We start from the raw sequence: 13,203 nt of genomic DNA, 5'->3' as shown, positions 1-13,203 counted from the left end.
GACTTTTAAAAGAAGACCGGAAAGAGTTCAAGACAATGGAGGATTTTGGTGTAGAAGACTCGGGCTTAAAAGTTTCTGTTAGGGAAGTGGAACTCCTGCTAAAGGAAGGAAAGAATGGCAAATCACCTGGGCCTGGAGGAGTTTACATGGAACTTCCGAAATATGGAGGAAGAGGAGTGGCTGTTCTGATACAAAAACTGTTAAATAGTATACTGAGAGGAGAAGAAATACCGAAAGAAATAATAACAGGATATATTACATCAATATATAAGAAGGGCGATCGGAAAAGCTGTTCAAATTACAGAGGAATATGAGTCCTGAACCAGCTGTTAAGGATCCTTGGAAAATGGATCAGGAACCATTTAGAAGCCCGAATCGAGGTATCAGAAGAACAAAGTGGTTTTTCAGCTGGGAGGTCATGTATAGATCATATCTCAACAGTACGACAGATCCTTGAAAAATGCCAATCAAAAGGAAAAAAAATCTGTATGATTTTCATTGACCTTGAAAAGGCATATGACAGTGTTCCAAGAAAACTCTTATGGGAAGCACTGAAAGAGGCAAATATTGATGGACAACTGATTAACATTATTAAGGCAATTTACAGGAATAATAGATGCAGAATTAAAGTGGGATCAGCTTTGTCACCTGAATTCCACACTTCAAAAGGCTTATTACAAGGTTGTTGCATGTCACCAACACTTTTCAAAATTTATATTGACATCTGGCTAAGATCCTGGTCAAAAAATGTAATAAAATGGGATTGCCGATTAATAAGAACACCTATATTCACAATTTACTTTTTGCAGATGATCAGGTGGTGATAGCACAAGACTTAGAAAATGCAAAGTACAAAGCATGTTGTCAATTGTTTGAGGAATATAAACAATGGGGTCTAAAAATCAATTTTAGCAAGACTGAAATGTTGTCTTCAGGGCCAGGACACGTTCTACATATTGCAGGTTTTAAAATCAAACAAGTCGATAAATTCAAATATTTGGGATCAATCTTACAAAGTGATGGATCATCCCAAGCAGAGATCAATAAGAGAATTACAGACGGCAGAAAGGCTATCGGCATGTTAAACTCTGTTCTGTGGAGCAAAAATATCCTAAATAAAACAAAGAAACTTATATTTCAAACGATTATACAAAGTCTTCTATCATATGAAGCGGAAACCTGGACATTGAATAGGAGAGCGAAAAACAAATTGCTCTCCGCAGATATAGATTTTTGGAGACTCTCAGCAGGAACTTCTAGAAGAGACAGAAAACGGAATGAACACATAAGGGAAAAAATGGAAGTGAAAAAGACTATTATTGACACCATCAAAGAAAAGCGTCTAACATGGTATGGACATGTAAAACGGATGCAAGAAAACAGATGTCCAAAGGCTATCCTGGAATGGATACCTCCTGGAAGAAGGAGAAGAGGAAGACCTTAGGAGGACATAAATGGATGGATTACGGGAGTGCATGACAGCCCGAGGCTTAACCGACCAAGACACCTTGAACCGCACTTTATGGCGGGAAAAAATCCCTAACAAGAAATAACTTGTAGGCTGAGGAAACCCATTGTAAATGGAAACACTCCTCTTGAAGAAGAAGGAAGCAACATTTGTAATGTGCTTGTGCCAAGAGAGATTAGAAGTCAGTGTAATCCCCAAAAGGGATATATCATTTTGCCTAGAAATCGGAGTGTCACCAAAGATAAGCATAGGAGCAGAAGAATCCTTTTTGCGAGATATAAGACAAGACTAAGTTTTAAAAGGATTGAAATCAACTAAGTTGTCGTTGCTCCACTGGAGAATTACCTGGAGATCGGCATTTAAGAAATTGGTAGCGGATATTCGAGAAGTTGAAGCTGATTGACCAGGGCAAGGTTTCTCAAAATGAAAAGTTGAATGCAATGTGCTATCATCAGCAAAACTATGGATAGGATTTCCAGTCAATGGAACAAGGTCATTAATATACAAGAGGAAAAGAGTGGGGGAAAGAACTGAACCTTGGGGGACACCAGCATTAGTGGAGAAGTTAGAAGACAGAGAGCCATCTACCATCACCCTTAGTAAGCGATCAGAGAAAAATGGATAACCAATTACAAAAAACAGTTGGCAAACCATAAGATGGAAGCTTACCGAACTTTTCCATTGAATTTGTCCATAAATGGGCAATATAAGCCAGAATATCACCAGTGGATCAACACTGACGGAATCCATACTGGCGATCGTTGATCAGACGGAAGGTTTCTAGGTAGTTTAAGAGTTGGCAGTTAATTGATTTCTCCATAACTTTAGAAAGATTAGAAGTAATTGCAATGTGACGATAATTGGTTGGGAGGGATTTGTCACCTTTTTTTAGGAACTGGCTGGATATGAGCAATATCTCAAACAGGCCTATGGGGCTGGGAAATTCCATACTGCAATAATTACACTCAAACACCAGCCAAGCTTCTTCAACACCAACTGTTGAAGAAGGAGACAGCATCTCCGAAAGCTTCGGTATTTTAGCAAATTTTAACGATTTTAGTATTGTTTTTAATTGTTTTATCGTAACTTATTTTATTTTATTGTAATAGTTTAGTCTCCCGATATTGTATCATAGTATTTTATTATTTTATAGTGAAATTTTTAATCGCTTGGCTGGTGTTTGAGTGTAATTATTGCAGTATGGATATGAGCAAATTTCTAAGCAGAAGGAAAAACACCTTTGGAATAAGAAAGTGAAAAAAAGGCGACAAAGAATAGGAGTAAGTTCAGGAGCACAGGTTTTGAGAACAAGTGGAGAAATACCATCAGGGCCTGGAGCTGAGAAAGCTCCAGGTCCTGATGGTGATCTAAAATTATAATCGTGGTCATTAATTGTTAAGAAGTTAACTATATTTACTTTTCATTTATTAATCAGAGAAAAAGAATTCAATTCAATTTTTAAAAAATGCAACACTCCTGAAATGTAATATTCTGCGTACATTACCTAATTTTTTAAACAGTATTTTAGTTTCAGAAGTAAAATCGTTGAAAAATCTAGAATTATTTGATCAGATCTAGGTAATAAAAAAATGAGTAGCAAATGCACTTGTTTTTGAAATTCGGAGATTTTTAAGTGACTGCCTAATTTCTAGTTGTAATTAATACTGATCTTATACGGTCAGTTGATAATTAAAGATTAAACCTTTGTGTAAGTTGAAATTTTATTGTATTTTTCGAGTAATACGAATTTCTGACATCACGTACACTAATACTTCTGAAGAGCTGGTGTCTTTTATATACAAAGGACAAATATAAATGGCTATTTCGATTACTCTTACTATTACTTTCGAACAAATCTGTCAACTGTGAAAGCTATTTTTCTGTCGAGCAGAAGCAATTGTTGTTAACAGAGAATGGTTATCTGTTTATCTTTAAAACACAATTTTGAAAATCTACTTTGTAGTTATGTTCCAAAATGATTTTGATTTGACGAAATGATGTAGGCGGGGAAACGTTTCATTTAGTACTACCAAACCATTCGCTCATTCGTATAAAATTTATCTACATGTGTGTAAAATTTATCTACATGTCCAAGGCAGTAGCCTAGCTCCACCTTTGTTCTCTGTGTTGGTGTAGAAACTCGAGGCCACTTCGCCACCAGGGAGCAGCGAACACCTGGGCAGCGGCTGTCTGGTGCCCGTCTCCAGGCACAATGAAACCGGCATGGGTCTACTATCCTATATGGCTTATGTGCACAAAATCTCGCAACTACCGGAGGTAGTGCAATACCGGTGGGTGCCAGCAATCCTGCTCCCAGGTTTTATCTACATAGTGGCATAGTGTTTTGTGGCAGGCGCCACTGGTGGTTACCCACATCTGCGCCATGGTACTTTGTGAAGAAATACAGAATTTCTGTAAAAGCCAGAAAATGTGTAATGGCTGGTTTGTGTCAGAGTAGCCTTATGTTCTGTTGTTATGTCACTGGCTTCTTGGCCACAGAACCCCTAATGGGAACCCGCATTGCCCGCCACCACCACTGGAAGGTGAGCCAGGCTGCCCATAATCTGGCTGGCCTCTGCCAGAGACCAAGTTTTATCTACAGTCAAATTAACTAATTTGTTGTTTTATCTTAACTTAAAAGCACAGTTTAGTTTTTCACTGGTTATTAATCTTAACATAAGCTTGAGCCATCTAAAATTCTTCTTATGGGCTAAGCAAACAAGTTTGGATATCTTAACACCAGAAAATGATAAAGTTTAATTAATGTCATGTAAAATTGTAATTCTTAATGAGAAATTGTGATGCATCGGCAGTTGCCTCGCGTTTCAGGCCACTTCTTTTTTTTTAAGTGTGCATAAATTCCACTGCGTAGAGAGACACTACTAGTCGTACTTTTACCAAGTTATATGGTAATTTCAGGCACGACGAAATAGCCCACCATCCTTTCAGTTTCCGCCCGAGCATGTTTTAACTCTGGTCACGTCTCTCGTAAGCGCAGCTGACTTTATGTAAGTGAAGCTCCGGGACACCTGTGGGTGTTGTAGAGCAGTTACTGTGCGCGTGGTGTCATTTACGGATATCGTGCTGTGAATAAATACGGGATGGGAGCAACCTCTCAGTGACAGCTTGCCTCGGATGACACGAGTTTGTAGGGCGAGGGATGTTCAAGGGATAGTGTTTAACGTCAGATTCTAAGAAGACTATCTTTACGTCTTCTCTTATCGACGGAGATTATTGAGGGGCTAAGATCAAGTATTTAAATTGCTCCAGTAATTGGAGGGGTGAAATCGTGTTCAAAAGGGAACAAAAACAATGTGACCATTCTAACACGTTTAGCACTCTTCATAAAGAGTTATAATTTTTTATAATTATTTTTTCTGGTATATCAAGAATGACGTTAAAATATCCAGTTCGGGAACGAAAGTCGCAGTTGATCGATGGATTAGTTTCACGCAGCCGGCTAACGTCATGATGTTTCTTGTTTTTTAGACCTGTAAATTGCGATCCTAATTGATGTATTTTTATTGCCCTTCCCCTGAAACTAACTGAATTTGTTAGTAAAAATTTCAAATCACTGACGGGATTTGAACCCACACAACCCCACTCAGCAGGCATGAGTCGATACCAACTGAATCACATAAGGAAACAATTCTGCACACATCCGTGTGCGAAGAATTATTGCAATTAGTGTTATTATTTTTATTGAGTGAATTAAATTCACTTTTCGTGAGATGAATATCTGAAAAACAAATTGGAAACAAAATTATTTTGCTAAAGATAACATCATTGGCATGTGAATGACCTTTCTTGGAAATGAAAACAAGAAAGAAGGAAAACGAAAGAAAATGAAAAACGAAGTTGTCAGGTATACCACGAACTAACCCAGCTGCACTTACCTAAAATCAGTTAATGTGTGATGTATCGTCCTCAAACGAGTGTGATTAAATTTTGCTGATGACTTGATCGATGGACTAGTAGGAAGGAATGATAAATGATCCAAAATTGATTGATGGAGCCGACATGATAGAGAACATGGAATTTTCGCTTTCTAATCGGCCACCCACGTTCACACGATCTGTTTCGCGGATTAATCACGAAAACTGTCAAAAATAACGAACGGCTTTCTGTTTTTGTCTGCTGTTATCTAATTCCGTGTCGCTTCCGATTGACGGCTTGAAAGTATCGAATTACTACGCCGAGAGTTCTCCAAATTGCCTGCTGCTAGCCCTGAAAGTGCTTCAGTAAATGAAGAAAATACTTTTGAAGACTGTATAAGCAGACGAGGGAACGGACAATACCCTCTGACATTCGAAAAGTATTTTACAAATTTTAATTATAGATGAAAGATCTCCAAACAATTTAAGATTTTCGCTTTAAAATAAATCTACAAAATTTCGAAATCATAAAATATATTTCTTGCTAAACCTACGCGTACAATTCAAAATTAGCTGTCAGAGTTCGTCTGACAACTCTCAAAACACCACTTCAAAATTCTTCGTACAGTAGTTGGAAAACTAGTGAAGTAGTAATATATCATATATACAAATTAAAGACTAGTTAAGCAGTAATACAGAACTAGAGATATTAAAAATCTATTAATTTAAAACCGAAACCGATGCAAAAGATCTTTTGGAGAATAATAATAATAATAATAAAATCATAATTCCAGAAGTACTGTAGTATTGTGTCAGTTTGTTAGATCAACTAATGCAGATATAGTTGGGCTTAATGAGACATAGTACCAGAGTTAAAAGAAGAAGAATTACATTTCGCGGAATAATGTGTGGTTTCGGAGAGTTAGGGAAGGACGGAAGGGTAGAACCGTAGAAGAGTGAATCTTTAGATCAAAAACTGCATGAAGGTACAAGGATGTTCCTGAGTTAGGTCAAGGTAGCATGTTTATTGAGTTAGTGTGGTATGGAATGACTTTCAGTAAAGAGAAGATGATGATGACTTGCACTAGAGGGAAGATAATGGTACGGGCCAAATCATTCTGAGTAATATGGCAAAAATCTCTTAAGGCATATTAAACGGGCTAGTAAGTATGACTGTCGCATTATGGGGCGACTTCAGGACGATCTCAAGCGGGGGAAGCGAAGTTCACCCTGTGAGTCATTCTGGGTTTTCACCAATTCACAACATGCAAATAGGCACATGAACACACTTGTACAAACATAATGCACAAAGTCACAACATGTTGTTAGTTGCCGATGCCCTAAAATAACAACAAGAAGTCATATGTACTAAAAAGTCTGAACTTCTTGGTAGCCATGATTTTTTTGAAATGAAGTGCGGATGAAACAGACCACAAATACACCAAAAATGTGCAAGAGTTATGAGTAGTTGCACTGCTTAGTGTAATGTAGAATCTAAGTCAGGGGTGGCGAACCTTTTTAAGGGTGAGTGCCGAAATTGGTTAAATCTTTTTAAAAAAAATAACCCTCGCGTGCCGCTCGGAATTTTGCAAAGTACAGTAGAACGTCGATTATCCGAACCGTCAATTTTGCAAAGTACGATAGAACATCAATTATCCGAATCACCGTCGCCCCCTAAAAAAATTACAGTATATACTTTTAGTGCATCGGTTGTTATGCTGAAATATTACTCCTGCAGCTTAATGCATTTGAAGGCCCACTCACGCGGAGGCCTTCACTGTGCCAGAAACTACAATGGCATGGTGTGAGCAACAGTCTGATGCAGCTCTACGGAGATACAGCTATTAAAGAGGATGAGAGATTTCAACGCGAAAAAAAGACAATCTCGCATGGTTCAAAGAAAAATTCAAGATTACATATTTTAAAAAACAAAGTTCCCAAGATTCATTATACTCTTATTTGTGTGCAATTACTTGTGTTTGTTTATTTCTATTTATGTAAAAAAAAAGCGTGGTTTATAGTTGAAACTATGTAAAACAATTAGGTAAGTTCAAAATAAATATAATATACACTGTTTCTTCAAAACGTTTTGGTTATTAATTACAAACCATTTCCTATATCAATTATTTTTTGTAATGCTTCATATTTCAAAATACAGTAGTAATAACCTTGTATATAATAATTTAATTGTAGGCCTAATTACACTTTGTATAAACTAGATATTCTAGTGTATGTTTGATTATCCTAAATATTTGATTAACCGAACCAACCTTGTTCCCAATTAGTTCGGATAATCGAAGTTGTATTGTATTGTTATTTTTCTCATACACGTTTTACCTGACAAACGCGTAACCAAAAAAGGAATGAAATAAAAGACATTATTTCAAAGATGCTTTAATAAAAACTTTCATAACAAATATGTAACTTTTAGCTTACACAACGAATTTAATATAAAATGATAAACCTCTCTTATATTATAAATACAAAACATCAATGAGATTTCTGTTGTTGCACCATTGACGACAGATACTTTTCAATAGGCTTATACTTTGTAACTTTTAGAGCTATGCATGCAGCGCTAGTTTCATCCGTAAGACTACTCCTATGACTAGACTTAAAGTTCATCACTGAGAACGACTCACAAGAATATGTTGATGCGAAAATTGTTACTAATCCTGTTGCCAGATTTTTTTAAACAGACAGAAGTTTCAGGAACGGAATTCCAAATTTTTAATACCTCATTTTCTGCAGTTTTCTTTGCTAATCCCGTCACTAATCGTTTCTTTTGAATATTTTATAAATCAGCTCTGAGGTCGATAAAATTTTGCCTCCAAATTTAGCTGCTCTTAAAATCATCCAGGTCCATCCACTGAAACATTTTCAGGCTCAGTTCGGCTAGGCTGCAGACAATGCAGACATTGTCTGCGAACTTAATGAATTTTGCAGTTTCTTCCAATTCTCTAAACTTGACAAATCTTGAAGAAAACTGTTCAATAGTTGACTCAATTTTTTGGGACGCTCAATTCCGCGTACCCAAAAAATTTGTATGCGTGCCATAGGTTTGTTCGCTACACCTGATCTAAGTAAATACAAAATTAATAAAATAACACTACGCACTACATTGAAATTGAAAAAGAGCCAGCTAACATAAATCTAAAAGAAGGGTTGGATTATTCTACATCCAGTATATCCAAGATACCGAACTAATTTTGATAATTAATGGCGACGTTACGGATCCACTTTGGATATCCGTTACCACATCTATAATAAAAAAGGGGCAAATCAGTTTGCTATGAAGGCGAAGGAATTTTTACTGGATTCTAATATACTGGGTATCTTATATATTATATTTCCAAGAGTATCCGTTCATTTTTCTTATTCCAAGGAAGCGATTTAAAATGGCACGGAGAATCCGTCAGTCCTCATTAATTTGTAGTTAGCTTAGATGTGTGTTAAGTGCCAAAGCACTAAGACTATGAAGCGTTAGTTTATTGTATCTGTAATTGAGAGTATCTTCGGTCGATCTGCAGTTTTTTTGACGAAAAGCCAGTTTCCACAGAGGGGAAACACACACACACCTCGTCTGAGATCGGATAACTCAGCGTTGTGAAAAAGCATAAAAAATTCTGCCATTATGGAAAGAATTTGAACTCAGACCTTTTCCAGCTAGCGCAGGAAGATGGTGATTATAACCACTGTGCTATAATCACCAAGGACTGTAATTCTCATTGAATACTCTCAACCAACACCTGTAATTCTCATTGAATACTCTCAACCAACACCTGAAGGAGGCCAGGTATTGATATTAGTACAAGGAAAATACGTAGGAACTGATATTATTACAAGGACGATAAAAGTAGAGATTGATTACAAGGGAGATACTGCACTGCATCGGATTTTACGGAAAAGCGGCAACATACAATCAGCAACACAGTACGCGATGCATAGTCTCTTTCATGGTGGACAACTCATTGTATACATCCGCACGACGACCAGGTCAGAAGAGTTTACAATAAATCATTAGCCCTCGTGGGTAGCACAGTTGGTATAATCGCCACGTAGCTGAGTTAGTCAGTCTCAGGCGAGGGTAGCATAGTTTTTCCCCCGAAACTCGGATTCTTCGTTCAGCAAATAGAAAATCAACCACAGAACACACGCAATTTACAAACAAGATGACGTTAGTCGCTGATGCTACCAAAACCCTACTACAAACAAGAACAACAATAAATCATGAATACAATCGTTAATCGTTTTTATCACTAACGCGGTGTTGAACCACGATCTACTCAAAGAGCGTGTGTAACTGCACTCAAGCTCCTGACCACTCAGCTACATCGGGCCAAAATAATTCCCGGAACCTTGGAAATTATGTTATAGAGAGACGAATTATAATACACGGTTTTCCGATCTGATGGCCATGTTTGTGTCTGGCGGATGCCCGAAGAACTTTATTTACCAGAGTGTGTTGTCCCGACTGTGAAGTTTTGTGGAGGTGCTGTCACCGTATGGAGTTTTTTCCCTATGTCATTTTGGCTTGGACAATCGATTGTCGTACCCGAAACAATGACTGACATGCAATAAATTGACATTCTTGGTAATTCCGCTCTTTCTGTACTGCGGTAGCAGTATGGGGAGTGCCTTTTCTGTTTCAGTGTGACAATACTATATCATACTATATAGCCTGTAATGACTTGGTTTGAAGATATGAGTGTGCCCGTATCCCGACCTAAATCCTACTGAACACCTATAGGATGAGCAGCAACATTGGCTCCGAGCTACGCCAACACGCTAGCAATCAGTAGCTGACTTGACAGCTGCATTGTAGGACGAACAGACCAAAATATGTTCTACGTCTACTGACGGGGATACAGTGTGTAATTAAGACTAGAATATGTAATTAAGGTCTGTAATTAAAGTTGACATGTTATTAAACTGTGTACTAATAAAAAAATTCGTTGTAACATGCAGGTATCTGGTTACTCTTAGTATTATTATGTATATTTACTGGAAGGCGTTGGATGTGATACGTATGGATAAGCTCTCCGTTTAGATTTCGATGAACTTGTATTTATTATGAATACAAATGTTTTAATTTGTATTTCTCAGCCTGTAGCATAATGACATTTTATTAATACTTTTAATTAACAGTACTTAGTTTAATCCACTTTATGCCTTTCACTTTTCGTATAACAAATGTAGCCCCTTTCGCCAATTTGCATACAAAACTCCACCTAGCCATATTTCTCTGCAAATTCTTATCTGCTAACAACTTTCCAAGATAAATACTTTGCTGCAGGTTGTACACTACATTTTACTTGATGCGCTGAGAACAAAAATATACGAATAAGCGTTACATTAATGTGTTTCTCTTTGAATGCACTGCATTACAGATTTCCATATCATATAAAACAGTACTTCAACCAGAAGACTCTTTCCCCAAGAAATGCATATATTTTACTGTTATCAGTTCAAATTATTACAAAAGTCATAAACTTAGTTTTATTACTATCCGATTTAAGATAAATAAAAATAAAAGGAAACTAGCCAGTTTTCTTTCGTTAAAATATAAATTGTTTTTTGTATGTGCAATAATTAATAAATTAATATCACAAATATGCACACTGAGCTATCCCCCAGTATGAGTTCCGCCCACCAAATATGAATTTCTGATTGTGCCTCTGATATAAAACATACTTTTTAAAATATAACTGTGTATTAAATATTTATATTTATTAATGAATTCACTTTACAACAGACTTTATAATAAAATAACTTCTATTCATATAGCAGTCGGGTTGTATCGGCCCTTACTACAGCAAACGTGAAACTAAAAGTAGAGCTATACCAGCCACTGTTTTGCCACATATACAAGTATAATGTGTAATCGTGTGAAATGTGTTCGTTCTAATAGACTGTTTGTCTTATTTTGCTAGGCAACGGTAAAGAAAAAGAAAAGAAAAAAAAACGGGGTTAAACAAATTCATACACGTAAAAAGCTAAAATTCGTAGCTGCGTATGATCCGACTAGATTATGCAGCCTCAATAGCTGTCCGGGGATCGCGTCAAGGGAGAAATGAGTTGATGAAGATATCAATACAGTACAAACCTAATTTCTAAGAACAAAGTCAAAAATTAATAATAATATTACGACAGGTTCAATCAGCTTAGGAGTGGTATTTACGTTAGCAGGAAAAAAGACCTGTTTTCGTTGTATCGCTATTTTAACCATTTATGATTTTGTCCGCAGTAATCCAAATATATTAAAATAAACACCAAAAGAAATATAAGTTCTCATTATTCATTGTGCTTTTCCAGAAGACCCATAACGTTTATATTCTCATCACAAATGAGACTGACGTTATCTACTCGTAACTGTGAGATACGTGTTGTTTAATAAAAAATTTAATATTTGTTAAACCACACAAAAAAATTTTGTGAAGGAAATCCAATACCAAATTTGATGTGTAGGGAAACATCTTTTGTTGAAAAAATTATTCCGTCCAAATTTCCTGATTTTTGAAGAAAAGGAGGATATCATCATGGAGATTCTGTTGAATTGGGTTTTTAAGATAAATGCTGAGGCAATTCTGAACGAGAAGACGTGAGAAACAAAAACAACAAAAAAAAAAAAAAAAAAAAAGAATTTCCTGGAATAAAAACGCATATCTTCGCATGAGTCTGGATAACTACAATCCCAAGTCAGAAAAAAAATGCCTTTATAGAAAACTCCCCCTATCTGCGATGGGGGAAGAAGAAGAAGCTGTAATGAAGAGGACATGTCTATAACACTAAAATTAATTGTAATTCTCAGGGCAGATGGTGTCGGGCGATCTAAACTGAAAATTTTTTCTCCCGTGAGTTTTTTTCCAGATTTTTCAGCCGGTACAACATGCAAATCAGCCTATGAATATACACTGAATAACTACACTACATTGCACACATTTTTTCCCTATTATTCGTAAATGCAATTCTATTAAGTTAAGCTATCGATTCGTTACAGAGAACTAATACCTATTTTTATTCATAGAGATTTGGCCACACAGGCTTTAATTTGTTTGTTTGTTTGTTTTGTTTTTATTGGCGCATTAGCTGCGGAGGCTATAATGCGCCAAGACCAGATCGTATATAAAAAAATTTTTAAACTTTCAGTGACCTACATAGTTAGGTCACTATGTCAAGATGTATAACATATGTATAAAAGAAAAATGTAAATTTTATATAAGATCAAAAATGTTTATTGACTTTAAAAAGGTAAAAACAGCAGACACATGGTCATTGTCAGATAAAATCTGACTGAGTGTATACGGCTCAGTCAGATGATTAAAAGCGGTAAAACGGATATTGCTAAAATCTGGACAATTAATTAAAATGTGTCTAAAAGTTAAAATTGAGCAACACGACTCACACATAGGAGGGTCATCAGCCCTCAGCAAAAATGAATGTGTCAAATGACTATGTCCTATGCGGGTCCGGGCAAGAACAACTTCCTCCTTACGATTCACGCGCAGACTAGACTGCCACGGTTCTATTACAGGCTTTATACGATATAGTTTATTTCCAGTCTGTCTATTCCACGAGTCCTGCCATTGGGAGTGTATCTTCTGCTGTATTGTTTGCCTGTAGTCTGTATAGGGGACTGTCAGGCAGCGATTGTTATTGGGGATTGCTGATTTGGCTGCGGTGTCAGCCAAATCATTTCCCTTAATCCCAACGTGGCTCGGAATCCAGCAGAAGCGGATATCATATTCACGTTCCCGGAGGAAGTGAATCTTCTGCTGAATGCAAGACAGAACCGGATGAGGATTATACCTCACAGATGTTAAAGCCTGTAACACACTGAGAGAGTCAGAATATAAAATG

At 36.7% G+C, this 13,203-nt stretch overlaps 1 protein-coding gene across 1 annotated transcript in view; it reads right to left on the bottom strand.

The window, feature by feature from the left end:
• LOC150091061 (dual oxidase-like) overlaps window positions 1-13,203 on the bottom strand; it is a 299,603-nt gene that overhangs the window by 231,088 nt on the left and 55,312 nt on the right. The window lies entirely within an intron of this gene.

This window comes from Mastigoproctus giganteus, chromosome 1, assembly GCF_048544385.1.
Source record: "Mastigoproctus giganteus isolate SK-2022 chromosome 1, ASM4854438v1, whole genome shotgun sequence".
NCBI classification, from domain to species: Eukaryota; Metazoa; Arthropoda; class Arachnida; order Uropygi; family Thelyphonidae; genus Mastigoproctus; species Mastigoproctus giganteus.
Note: the sequence above shows the minus strand (reverse complement) of the source record. Positions and strands in the feature narration are given on the sequence as shown.